This window comes from Polypterus senegalus, chromosome 3 (assembly GCF_016835505.1).
Source record: "Polypterus senegalus isolate Bchr_013 chromosome 3, ASM1683550v1, whole genome shotgun sequence".
NCBI classification, from domain to species: Eukaryota; Metazoa; Chordata; class Cladistia; order Polypteriformes; family Polypteridae; genus Polypterus; species Polypterus senegalus.
The window spans coordinates 222,053,320-222,068,308 of NC_053156.1; positions in this window are offsets into that span (position 1 = coordinate 222,053,320).

The window sequence follows — 14,989 nt, forward strand, 5'->3', positions numbered from 1 at the left end:
CAGTATAATGACAATGTGAATTTAGTGAACGCACCATGTAAGTGAGAAAAGCGCCATATAAATGCAAAGAATTCTTATTATTATTGTAAGTGTCAGTTAAGACAGTGGTTCTCAAACTCAGTCGTGAGCCCCAGTGTGGCTACAGGTTTATGGTCTACCAAGCTCTGTTTTTTAATTGGACTCTTAGTCTAATTAAGCGAGCTGTTATTTCCCATTTTCTGTTTTACAGGTGTAATATATAAATTACAAAACTAAAGTTTGGTATTTTTTATCACAATGTACCAATCATTGAATAGTATGAAACACTGGAATAATTTTGTGCTTTAATAAGTTGGATTTTATGGTTGTCATCATTATCATGATTTTTGTTCTTATTTTTCAGTTGTTATGGTTATTTAATTCACTGCTTATTAATAAGCACTTCAGTGGCACTGATGCTGCAGAGGCTGCAGCTCTTCAGCATTCAGTGTTGTGTTGTGTGGGTATCTGCTCTGCTTGTTGTTAATTGTCATTATTAGGATAGTATTAGGGTGGCGCAGTGGTAGTGCTGCTGCCTTGCAGTTAGGAGACTCGGGTTCACTTCCCTGGTCCACCCTGCATGGAGTTTGCATGTTCTCCCCATGTCTGCGTGGGTTTCCTCCGGGTACTCCGGTTTCCACCCACAGTCCAAAGACATGCAGGTTAGGTGGATTGGCGATTCTAAATTGTCTCTGGTGTGTGTGTGCGTGCCCTGCAGTGGGCTGGTGCCCTGCCTGGGGTTTGTTTCCTGCCTTGCACCCTGTGTTGGCTGGGATTGGCTCTAGCAGACCCCCGTGACCCTGTAGTTAGGATATAGCGGGTTGGATAATGGATGGATGGAAGGATAGTATTAGTGGGGTAAACTACACAGAAAAAGGGAAAATTAATAAGAAAGCAACAAAAGAGAGTTAAACATTTCTGAAAGTAAAATAAAAGAAGAGAAAACTAGGACCCTTTAATTAAATGGGATCAATTACAGGAAAAAATGACTCACTGTTTGTGAAATTCGTTGTAACAAAATTTTGATAACCACTGAGTTAAGGAGTACCATGGGTTGAAATGTATGTCATAGTCCTGACTTTAGACATTGATTTTAATACATTTACATATTTTGCTTATTTCCATATGTTTAGTCATATCCCAGAACTGGATGTGGACAAGCTGTTTGAGGTCACATCAGAACAACCATCCATCAGCTTATAGACCTGTATTCTCCTGTTCATGGCTGCAGAGTCAGCTTTTGCAGCATTGGATGAAAAGCAGAAAACATAACAGGTGCAGAACCACAATCATTCACTTGCCCATACTAGGCCATAGAACTTATCAAGCCGAAGCAGAACATTCCAACACTTAATATATCAGGCAAGAATCAGCCCCCAGTTCACTGTCTATAAATACCACCTACTCTCCTAACGTCTGACAAACCCTCTTTGCAAATCTGTAAGACTTAACAAATACTACTTATTTAATTATTGAATTCTTTAATCTATGCATGTTTCCGGTTTTCAGTTTTCACACCACTATTGAGGAATAAAGACACAGTTAACAACATACATGACTAACTAAGGCTCTTGCTGTTACAAGATTTGTTATTTATATATCTATTTATATATTTAGCTTTTTTCCTGTAAGTAAGCCAGGTTAACAACTTACAATGCACAAACTTTGACTTATGAATGCATACATATACAGTATGATGTCATGCTCCTCTTAATGGCAGCCAACAGAAAAATAATCAGTGGGCTCACAGATCTACACACAACCCCCCACCCCTTAAAGGCAAAAACATTCCCTAAGTCTGTGACCTCCTCTGTGAAAATGTCTCTGATTAAACAGCTGGTATATTGAAGTGGTTGTTACATTTCTGAACATTTTAACATTACATTAAAGCCACAAAGGGCAGAAAAAGAACAGTTCTGGCATTTGTGCAGAACATTTCTCACTCTTTACATTCAGAGACCAGTACACCGTAACATTTCAGCTCACACAAGCACAGTGTCAGAGTTTTCCAGTCAAGACCAAGAAACAGAGATCCTAAGACATGAACAACTGTTTTTTAACAAAGAAGGAAAATGGCAGATTCTGACAGGCTGAATTGCCTACCAGTCATCAGGCAGGTCTTAATAGGCTCTGGCTGTGAGCTGGCCTGACCCTGCTACTGTTAAAATTGAGATCTTGTAACCTGTGACCCTGCTCTTCAAGTCCCTGGAAAGCTCAGCTTGTTATTTCATTGCACACCTAATGGAAAATAAATCTGGAGGATCATAACTAGGAGGTGGTGGCAGAAACAGGAAAGCTGCAGCCATTGAATCACATCATGCATCTGTCATTAGGTCTATGGAATGCTGACTCTATAAAACATGTTTTAATTGTATGAGCTTTAAAGAGCAGAATGAAGAAGGACAAAAAAAAAAGAAGTACTCCCATATCTACAAGCTGTATGACCTCAGATAAAGAATCATGAAGAACAAAGAACCACAGCCCACATGGAATATGCACCTGAAACAACAAGAGAATCCCTTCTGTACTCTAAACCCAGCATTGTACTGCAAGTACTGGTATGGAGATAGTGTAAAAAATGTACCTTGGGGAAGAAGAACTGTCTGGCATTCAATAAAATTATTAGGAGCTTAAACTGTTATTCAGAAATAAATACTAAATCATTTTAAATTACCCATTATCTTACATCCAAACCTATAACAGAAAATACAAGGAAGATGTTGAAACAAACATACAGTATTTAGAATAGTCAAATAATCTTACATGGAAAACTTTGGGATGTGGAAAGAAACCCTTCCTGAAAGATGGATATTTGAGCCAAAAAGAAACACCAATGAATTACACTGTCCTCATGTATCTTTTAACTAAGCTTTACTTCTAGTCATTCTAAAACAGCTTAGAATTACATTAATTGGCAATGCAGTCTTAGTGAGATAGGAGTGTGTGTCACTTTGATGTATTTTAACAAAACCTAGAGGGAGATAATCACCTCTGGTAAAGTCTGGGTTTAAAATGGCGGAGAGCTTTTGCCACCCAATAGAACACAAAACATTGAAAACAAAACAAAAGATTCTAGTCCTTATCCATAAACGTTCGTGGCCAAGTGAATCATCAAGATACAAGTTTAATTTTATAAAGAATCATAGTGATGTTCCAAGCTGCCATAAGAGAGAAAATAATCTCTACTTAACACAACTTAAACCCTGGGGGAAATGAATTCAGTCTCTACAAGTGAAATTCCTAAAACAACAGATCCTTTAATTAACAATTGCAAAGAACATGCATATTCTCTTATTGGCTGCACAATGCAACATGGGAAACATCCAGAAAAAAAGAAGAGCAAATAGAATAAAATCGGTCTCCATCTGGTACCACAGAGTAGTGGGGGATGCATATTTGTAAAATCTCCAGTGTAAAATTAATATTTTATATGTACAAATGAAAAATACTGTTACCAATATATGCATTTTAAGATATATTTTAATACCATCAGAGTTATTAAAACGTAACAATGCTGGTGGATACACTCTAAGAAACATGGGCTCTGGTTTGTGCGACTCTTGTTAACGCAACTCCAAGGTGTACCGTGATGGCAAAATAGTTAAGGAAGTAAAATGAATGAATTTTTACATAATATTAGACAATCATGGTAAACTCCACAATAGACTATAACAACGATCAGTCCTGAAAGCTATCCAGCTGTTTCTTAACATTCTGAAATATCAGAGTGGAAGCCTTTCCATTCTATTCATCATTATGCATGTGACTGCAGCTGTTCTGAATTAAAGCACCTCTCCAGTAGGTTAGCAGCCTGCAGCCTACAGCCTACTTTGTGATTAGAATACCGGAATGAGGGCCGCCCAACACATTTATGATCTTGATGAGATGAATGTGCCTGTTTCTTTGAACAATGAAAAGGAGAAAAATAAAGTTAGTGGCCCCAGCCACCTTGTCCCACAAATATCATAAGTACTGCCCCTCATAAGCAGTTAAGCCTTGCCTTACACATTGATAATCTTATTTTAGAATGAGAAATGTAACTACTTTTGAAACAAACGGATACAATGTGGAATCTACAGTTGATGCAATTGTAAATTTTAAAACACAAATTAAAACAAAGTACTGTATGAAGCAATTATTATATCTGGTATAGCACTTAAGTGAAGGTGTGGCAAGAGGACATCTGAAGTTGCCTGTATGCTGGACTTGATGCAAAATTTGTGGTTGTTGAAATGCAGCCCATACTTCTGTTGGCCATCTTTATCACCCATCCTTCATTAAAGCAGACAATGTATTAAGGAAAAATGCCTTCAAGAATTTCAAACATATGCTAAGCCTCAAAATATTGTATGAAGATAAGATCATCGCTTAAATTAATATTTTATTAAATTAAATAAAACCTATAGGTTTTTGTTGTCTGACAAAATTCCTTTCATTTAATATGTTCAAAAGTGCTTGATAAATGTAAAGGTATAATCTTTCATTACATGTATCCTTTACAGGTACTGCCCTATATTATCGAATTCCTGACACTACTTTCTAAAAACTTCAACCTTCTTGTATGAAGACTGCAAAAGAGTAAAGTCATTTTAGAGAAGATGTTTATTCGGGTAGGCACTTTTGGTAGCACATCTCTGGATCACCTGACCATCTTCATTAAGGCAGGATGGGTGATGTTGTATTCTTGACCTTTTGCAGGACATGATGTACTGGTTCCTACTGTTCAGTCTATTGTTCAGACACTTGTGAAAATTATCCACAATTCCTCACTGCAAATGTAACCAAGTTTGTATGAAACACCAAGATCACACGTTAAATTATGGTGATGTCATCAGGGATATAATTATTTGATGGTGGAATCAGTGAGAGGAAGGTCTTCAACATTCTGTTTGCCATATAAGTATGTAAAATCCCATATGAGGCAAAAAATGTGTGGCCCATCTTAGGACACCAAGCTGAACCTCATGGGCCTGTTGTTACTTATGCTATCAAATTCCTGTACTTTCTGAATAAGAGAGATGACGTGAAGCTCTTTTGGAGACATAGAGGAGACTGGGTAGTGGGTAACCACCCCTAATCTGTTCAAACACTGCTGTAGTAAATGCATTTTTATTTGACATTAGTTGCTCTGATCATTGTTCCATTGCAGCTTCACAAAATTTACAATTTGAGGATTAGTGTTCTGATCTGACAGATTGGACAGAATAGCTTCACATTTGCTACAGAGACTATGCAGACTTCACAGACAACATGCAACATATCTGCACCATGACACCTGCCTGCCTGTAACCCAGCTGGGACTAGACATTAAGTAAGTCTATTGCCATAGATGTTAATATCAATGACATATCTTCATACATGAAAGTAGTTCAAAGTGTGATACAATAATAAGAACAAATCACAACAGTTACAAAAAAAATGAAAACTAAAGAACAATCATTTATAAATGTTTTTTAAAATTGTAAAAATGAGAAAGCAAATATACGGCTTTAAAAGCAAAGACTATGGACAGATGACCATAGAGAAGAGAGAGAAAAGAAAAACAAACCTCCAGTTGTTGAGGATGCTAAAGAAAATAAACTGCTAGAGGCTCCAAGATCAAAATACCATCCAGCCTCTTCTGGGCATTCTACTGTACACGTGTCAATGATTATTGATAACATACAGTAAGTATCAGAATAGTACGGTGCAGTCTCACAGTTGTCTACAATGTACTTTAACCAGTTGAGACCAGTGAAGTGCTTCACAACTGAATAATGTACTGGGAAAAGAAAAAGCACAAAAGCAGTATAAATAACAAAAACAGCACTTGCTTACAACCACCATTATTATCACCGTGGAAAGAAAATGATAACAAATTCAAATTAAAGGGGAAGCTTTCAGTAGTTTTTAAAAGTGTTCAATCATACTGACTTGTCATATGTCACAATAATTTCTGTATTCCAGATTTTGGTGCATAAAAACAAAAGCTTCACTCTGAGAGTATTGAGCAAGCCAGTGTTAGTGGATCTAGTATTACAATTAGGAATACAGTGGGACAGACATTGCAAGATACAAATAGGTGCTGGACTGTTCAACGACAACACACATGAATGAGCTCAAAGTGCAATATAATAGGAATAGCTGAACATAGTTACATAAAAAAGAGAAAATTAACAGAATAAATTAAAAAAAACCCGAAGAACAATTATTTACAAAGGGTTATATAAGACAGCAGGTATGAGAAACAGATAATCCAGCATAATAACAAATCCTATGGTCAGATGGCTGGGGAGGAAAGTAAAACAAAAACTCCAGTTGGCCAGAAGCTAGAAAAAATAAACCTCCAGGGATTCCAAGGCCATAAGACTGTCCAGCCTCTTCTGGGTATTCTACAGTACATAAATGTGTCTCCAGTGACAGAATACTCGCGTGGATCTTTCATCATCTTCCCACCATGGTTAGTGGCTACAACGTACATTGGTCAGGCGGCAGTAGTGCATTGCACCATCACCAAGCACCAGAAAAAAAAGAAAACATACAAAAGTAAAGTGATGTGACTAGTCTATAGAACAGAAAACAAAATTGAATTTTATGTTTCAATTCCTTATAAATAATTAAGAGTATTTTATAATAGTTTTGAGGAGACACAAGCATCCAGTGACTAAGACTAATGTGTTTAGATTTTCTTCTGTTTAGTTAAGATTCTTGCTGCTGTGTTTTGAACAGACTTCAGTCAAGTTATACTTTTTTAGGAAATCCTCATAGGTGTATTTAGCAATAATCTAGAATGCTAAAAACAAATGCACATACAGTATTAACCTTTCAGCAGATAAAACTAATTTTTATTGTCAAAAATTTGTTTTTGGTAGATTATATCCAAAAAAGGAAGGTTGAAGACAGTTTAAAATGATCTAAAACAGGACAATCAAGATTATTTTTCTTAAGGAGGGGTTTACATTAATGATGTTTTTAAAAAATCTGAGTAAATGCCAGAATTTAATTAACAATCTCGATCACATTTTTAATTAGTGGACACACATGGACAATGTTAATTGAGTAAAATATACTACAAAGCTCAATTAGGCATGGTTAAATTCATTGTATTCACTACAATGAGGATTAGCTAGGTTTATTCTTGAGATCTATCAAATACTACATCTTACATTATTTATTCTATCTGACAAAATGCTGCTGAAGTCGTATATTACAACAATAAAAGTTTGAGCATACATTGCATTGACTTTGATAGATCCAAGAGGTAGTCAACACCTGCAAACAATATTTTCAGGTAACCTGCGCTATAATTAGGACTGTCAGATGGCTTTACCTAGCAAGACACTGCAGAGACTGAGCAGCAGCCATCAACAATTAAAGCAGGGTCTGATGCCAATTATACAACTTTAGTATTTAAGCATGCTCTTACTAATATCTCTAGTACAGCTTAACGTAACTAATGTATACAGAATTGTACTTCAGGTAAAATCTCTCTCTCTCTGTACTCCAAGCAAAGTATCATATTTTTATACGTGAATATAAATGTAAACTAAGTATATGCTGTATGTGTTATTTTTTCAAAAATAAGCAAAAATGTAACACCCTTTAAAACACAGATCACTGTGGAATGAGGGTAAATCCTAGCCCTAAAGCAAAAGTTGACCTTAAATTGTGAGTACAGTATGACCACAAAGGTAAGTGTTCAAAAGAAAATTAGAAGAATGGATGTGAGACAACACTGATACTATACATTATATTAGTGCTGTGGCTCAAATGCTAATGCTCTTTCATGCAAGAGAGTAAATATGGGAAGAATGAAAATCTCTCCAGTTCCCAATATAACAATTTCTTGCAAGCAATGGATAATTTATACTGTATATATTTTCCACAGGATGAATTATTTTGTAGTCTAATGGTCTTAATACTTCCTTCTCCATGACTGCTAGGAGACATACCAGTAATCAAGTGGCCAGATATTCCATCCAATAAGGTAAGGGAAGTGATCCGTTACAAAGCTCACATGTCTGTTTGAGTCTTTCAGCTTCATATTTGCTGCATATAAAAGTCTGGGAATCACCACAGAACATCTGCTACTGCCCAGACAACTACACTAAGTTTGGGATGGCCTGTACCCAAAAATATCACTGAAATAACCATCAATCTCAATTATCATTGCCAACAACAAGCAGCCACATAAATAACAGGAACAACGTTACTTTTCACTTCTTAAGTGAAACATCTGTCCATGAAGATGTGTTGATAATAATATTGTATTATCTTGCTGTGTTTGAGGAATTTTAAAGAAAAATAACAGAAATGTAAAATACTGTAATATGATGAATCACTCATCGTGCCATGTACTGTACTATACAGAATACAGAATACATTCTGTCAGAGTACAGAAGTACAGAACATGCACCATACAGAATATTAATTAATTTCAAATATTCACTATTCTGAATTCAATTCTCTCCATAAATGAATAGCAAGCACTGATCACATGGTAATAATTATCCCTGAACAGGATGGTAGCTCCACACTGGCAGCACTGAGTGCCCAGTAAGAAAACAGCTCTGGAGATGGCACCAGCCCATCACAGGGTTCAGTCGCATACACACATAACTACACTCAGTCTCACACCAGATTAGCAATTTGAAATCCAGCACATATGGCGTTGATGTAGGAGGTGAACATATTAAACTTTACAAAGAGTGTCTCCTGGCTGGGACTAAAACCAGTTCTTCTAGATTTGTTATTTTATTTATTTTGAACTTCTCAATATGAAATATCTTATTCCAGTGTAAGCACATTAAGGTGGTTTTCATTATGATCATCACTGTGAAACATGCAATGTAAAAACATATGTTGTATTAATATAAACAGAATAACTTTATGAACTTTAAGTGCTTTTTTAAGAGGCTTGAACCAAAACACAATAAACTGTATCAAATGCAAATTAATCATACAATTATTTTATCATAATATTCAACATGAAAAATGCAATATACAACATTGCAAAAAGTCTTACTTAATGTCTTTTATACTATTATATTTGACCTCACCCATCTTTGCAACAAACTCAATTTATACAAAAATTTTGACAGTAACAGAGCAAACAGATGCCATCCAAACAGATGCTTTTCTCCCCACACCTAATATCTGATCAGAGTGAAGACGAAGAGGTGGGAGAAACTTTGGCAAGGGTGGGATGTCTCAGAGTCTTAGTGCAAAAGGGGTCAGGAGGCACTACATCCATCACGGCTGAATGTCAACTCTATTAATGAACACTAACTCACAACCAGAAAGCTTAGCACAATGAATATTGATGGTCACAGCTTTTCACATTAAGGATAGGAGCTGGCAGCCTATTTTTCTATTTGCAACTGATCCAAGAAGTATGTTATATCTCTAGGCCAAGGGAAAGCCTCTGCACTCATCTTCATTCTGCCTGCAAGGGTCAGAGTAAGGGAGAGAGAGAGAGAGAAAGAGAGGAGGGTAACCAGTAATTATATTGAAACAAACCCTTGCACCAAGAAAGGGTCCTCTCTGGCTGGAAATATTAATCTGTGCCCCTGGGAGGGCTGGACCACTTGTTCGGTGCCCTATTCAGAGCTAGTGTTAGCAAAAAAAAAGATTAGCGTCCAAAAACCTGCAAAAAGTTTCCAAAGGGAGTGTCCTCTTTATTCATAATAGCCTACAGCCATTAATCTAGAGGCATATACAGTGGAACCTCGGTTCACGAATGTCTCTGAACACGTACAAATTGGGTTACGACCAAAAAGTTTGCCAGACTTTTGCATCTGTTCACGACCACACACTCGGGTGACAAACAAGCCAGTTTCCCCTTCCGGTTCGTATGCACTGATGATTTCCGCACGTGTTCAGTCTCTCCCTGTGCATTCACTGTGAACTCTTTGTGCTCTATTTCGTTTCCCTTCCAGTTCGTACGCGCCAATGATTTCTGCACATGTTCAGTCTCTCCCTGTGCTGTACATTGTTCTCGGTGCATCACACAGAGGGACTCGCCCTCAAAACTGCAACCACCTCTCAACCCAGCTTCCTCCTGTGGTATAGCAGGTCCACAGCTCCCGTCAAAAAAGCCAGTGTTAATAAATAATCACCGCACTCACGGCTTAGCTAGGGGGCGTGGTGGTGTGTGGCCAAAGCCGTTCCTGAGGAGTTCGTGATGTGGGCATTTCTCACCTAAGTACACAGGTGAAAAGTGGTCTTCCTCTGTAATTGTTCCCAGGAGCTGCTGATTGCCTCGACTACCACACCTCTTCATAAATAGAAGCGCGAGTCGGCTAAAGGGAAAAAGAAGAGAACAGGAAAGAACGGGAGGCTGCAGGAGAAGGCAGGAAGCAGGAGGAGGAAAGCAGGTGGAGAAAGAGAGCAGAGAGAGAGAGAGAGAGAGAAAGAGAGCGCAAGTGAGAGAGACAGCGAGAGAGAGAGAGAGAGCGCAGGATTGCGAGCAGCTGAGAGCAAGTGAGCAGCTGAGCAGGGAGCCTGGGTGTTTAAAGAAAATATATTTACATACAGTTTGTACGATCTGGAACAAATTAATTGTATTTACATACAATCCTATGGGGGAAATTACTTCAGGTTACGACCAGAGTTTTGGAACGAATATACACTGTATACAAAAGAGGATTGTTATTATTAATTATTGTTTTTATTTTATTTTGCAGTCTCTTTTGGTTTATTTTATGTGTTGGGTACATTCTAGGAGTTTCATTTATTGAAGAATTAACTCTGACAAAACAAAACTAATGTTAAAAATCTATGATAAAATTATTTTTTCACTTTTTTTTTGGTTTTTGTTATGTGGCTCAGTTGATTTATTTTTGGTTGTTTACTATATTGTTATACTGTGATGACCATGGCTGTGTGGTACAAGACATCATTGTTGTAGTGGTTTGAAGATCAGTGTTGTACACTTCCTGGTTGCCCAAGATTAAGGATCCCATCAAAAACAAACTTAATTATATTAGTGTGTGTCTTGAATTATTAGAATTACAAACTTCTGGCAACGACTTTAGTCTCTGATTTTGGTATTAGTGAAACACTTAAGTTATCTTACAGTTTATTGACTTTTGCGTTTATTTTGAGTATTTTCCATCTTCTGGTCCCCTAAAGATCTACCCCCTATTCCCCTTTCTAACACCATGTCAGAACAAAGATTCACTTTTCTAAGTAAATCAAAAGATTAAAAACCCTGGTGCACGCCTAATCAAATATGGACATTGATATAATAATAAATACATTTTATTGAATCGTAGGTGCCTTTCTAAACACTCAAGGACACCGATCAATAGATAAAACATACATTATAAACAAAACTAAAAATGCAAAAATTAAAATCAGACAGAGCAATTGTAGTCAAACAGAAAAGGCAATCTTAAAGAAATGAGTTTTAAGTTTAGATTTGAAAAGTGAAAATGATTCAATATTTCTAAGCTCAAGTGGTAGTGAGTTCCAGAGCTGGGGAGCAGAGCGACGGAATGCTCTGCTCCCCAAAGTGGTAAGATGGACGAAGGGGAAGTCAAGTGGATAGAACAAGAGGATCTAAGGGTGTGGGAGGGAATGGCAACATGGAGGAGGTCGGACGAATATGGAGGTGCAAGGTTGTGGATAGCCTTATACGTTAACAGAAGAATTTTTAATTCAATGAGTAACTTAACTGTAAGCCAGTGAAGCTGCTGCAAGACAGGAGTGATATGGTGAATAGAGGGGGTTCTAGTAATGATGTGGGCAGCTGAATTCTGGACCAGTTGAAACTCATAAAGACATTTGCGAGAAAGACCAAAGAAAAGGGAACTGCAAAAATCCAGACGAGAAGTGACAAGGCTATGAACAAGGATGCAAGTTGTATGGGGAGTGAGGGAAGAGCAAATACGATTAATGTTACACAGATGGAAATATGCAGACTGGCAGATGTTATTGATGTGGGACTGAAAAGATAGAGTACTATCAAGGATGACACCCAGACTCTTAACCTGTGGGGAAGGAGAAACAGAGGAATTATCAATAACAAATGAAACATTTTCAGTTTTGGGTAATGTTGATTTTGTACCAATGTGGAGAACCTCAGTTTTGTCACTATTTAATTTAAGAAAAACTTACAAAATTGATCACTCCCTCACTTGCCTTCATAATCACAATCAGCATAGAAAATAAGATGTAGTAACCAGATTAAGATTAAAACAAGGTAATTGTTGCATTTATGGTACAATGGATAAAATGCTATAGCAGGAACATTTGATCCTTACACTGTATACTTATAACAAAATGACACCTAATTTATCTACAAAACTACAAATAGAAAATGAAAACCGTTACTGTTTGCCTTTGCTATGTTTAAGCAATGGTTCTCCCCAGCTTCCGTTTAAATTCATTTTTAATGTCTTTTTATTGTATCTTTAATTCTTTAATTATGATGATGTTGATATTGTTACTGTTTATTCTTTATATATTTATATATACATTCCCAGTTTTGCTTATCAGTTAGTTAGTTTCTAGCTGTGAGAATTTGCTCTACCAACTTCCTTGTATTTTGTAGGTGGTTCCCCAAGAGGCAGGGTCATCTGTCCATCTCCCTATAGGGACCTCCAGCAGCCCAATAAAGGTGAGGAGACAGGCAGTTAAATGTGATACATTGCATGCGCTAGGTGATTATTGCTGTGCTTTTGTTCATTTACTGAATTTTGACCTCATTGCTCTGTTTTTTGACCTTTCTCTAGATTTATGTATTAGGACTTGTTTGCCACTGAATTGCCTAGTTTTGAAAGCAAATTGTTTAGCACCTATTGTGTTTCTCTTCTGAGCTTTTTCTGCTACACAGCATTTACTGTATGTAAAACAAGTCTTTCATTTCATAAAAATTCTTTGTTTACCCTTTTCATCACATAGCCAAGGGTTTAAGGTCATTCCCTTTGGGTAGTTTTGACATATTTAAATATTTAAGAATATGTTTTTGAAATTTGATTTAGAAGTGTATTTTGGTCAAAGCCAGTCTTGGTGGATTTCAGGCTGCCTTTTTCCTGGCCTCACACCATGTTGGCCATTTTAAGTAAGCAGATCACAACAGCTTTTCAAGGCAATGAAGAGTGTGATGGTGGATAGCAGAAAGTGATACAGATTACTCTAAACACTAACAGTGTTCACATTGCAGGGGAGCACTTTTTTACCACAATCTTAAATAACTAGAATTGCAGCACTGGTCTTTGGCACAATAGTGAATTGGTTCAAGTCAAGCCATTACCTTAACCTACATGATGAAATAGCCCTGTAAGAATTTGCACACAAAGTTTCTAAGTGCACATGTGTCAAGAGAACTAGCAGTTCTGCACAATTCTTGTCAAAAGTACAAAGTGACAAGGCTTTATTTACAGATTATGTATCTGTGCATGATTAAATTTGTTCACTTAAAATATACATATCCTATGTGGTAGCATTCTCCATAGCCAATTCCTAATATAAGAGCAAGATTTCAATATTCAGCCAGAAATGTAGCACTAATGGCTCCCTAATTACCATGAAGTATTTTGCACACTGTACATAGTACACAATGCCCATGACTGTCCCTGCAGCATGAGACACAAGACATGATTGGAAGAATGTGGACGGTCAGGAATTTATAGAAGGCCATATTATTAATATTAATTTAGTATGAATCAGCTGGCCACATATAAAAAAACATCTTTTAGTCTATTATATATGTATGTTTAATAAGTAATTTAATTACTAAATCTTACTTGACTCTAATCTACAAAGTGAGTGAAAAAATTGAACAACCCAAGATTGCAGATTGCAGTTCTGGAATATGACCCCATAGCTTATAAGGGCAAGATGAATAAACCTTTAATTAATATGAGGGGCTTAAAGAGAAGATGAAAAGAAATTAAATGAAAAGATCTGGCAAATATTACTGTAAATAAATGCAGGCTGAGGTCAAAACCAATGAAATCAAAGACAGAAATTCAAATGTAAAACTAAGAGGGCAAAACCAAAAGTGAAGTACCAAAAAAGGCCAAAAAGCACTTTGAAGCTGAACTGGCCAGGGTTTCTTTTAATAATTAGCTAAGAAAACCATGTTCAGATTGAATCTTTAATCTACCAAATGATGCTTAATGCTGCTTGCATTAATGCTACTATATTACATACTAATGACAATTACGTCACACATAATGAGGTTGTGAGTCTTATGACCAAAAATGACAACTCAAGCCAAAAGTAAGATGGCCATAGAAATATGGGCATCCAACCAATCACCAAAATGGCACTTTCAACTTGGTAAAATATTTACATATCATAAAAATAAATTGTACAAAACTGTAAGAACAAATCAATCCCAGATAAATAACCAAAGTTATTAACAATAGTCGTAAATATGAGCTTCTGTATCACCGATAGCTGATGCAGGGCTTCTTTACCATGCTCTTGCTGGCATTTCTGTCTAACAGAAAATAAGTTTATAAAATCTGTTTCATCCTTCCATTCATCAGTTTTTTGACCTTTCATCACAGGGTCATAGAAAAATGACGTCTGGGTACACCAGACAGTAGATTAAATGCAAATCCATTGCATGCTACACTCACTCAAACCAGATCAATTTATTCTCTTAATTTGTACATCTTGTAGTTGGGAAGAAGCCAGCATTACCAGAGAAAACCCACAGAAGCATGGGAAGAATTTGAAAACTCCACACCATCTGTGGATAACCTGGAATATGATCTCAGCTCCACAGAGGTCAAAGAATTCAGCGACAATATAGGAAGGGCCATGAGCTGCCATACCAGTAGATAAGTTAGATAAGTAAGATATCTCTCAGCAGAAGTAAACAGAAATCACTTATAACAGCTCAGTGCAAGCTACAAACCATTCCTTCTGCATACACCATTTTTTTTTTTCCATTTATGAAAATTTTGTTAAAATGTACATATTTTTATGAGTCACCACTTATAATGTTTCTGGACAAACCAGGTGGATGATAATT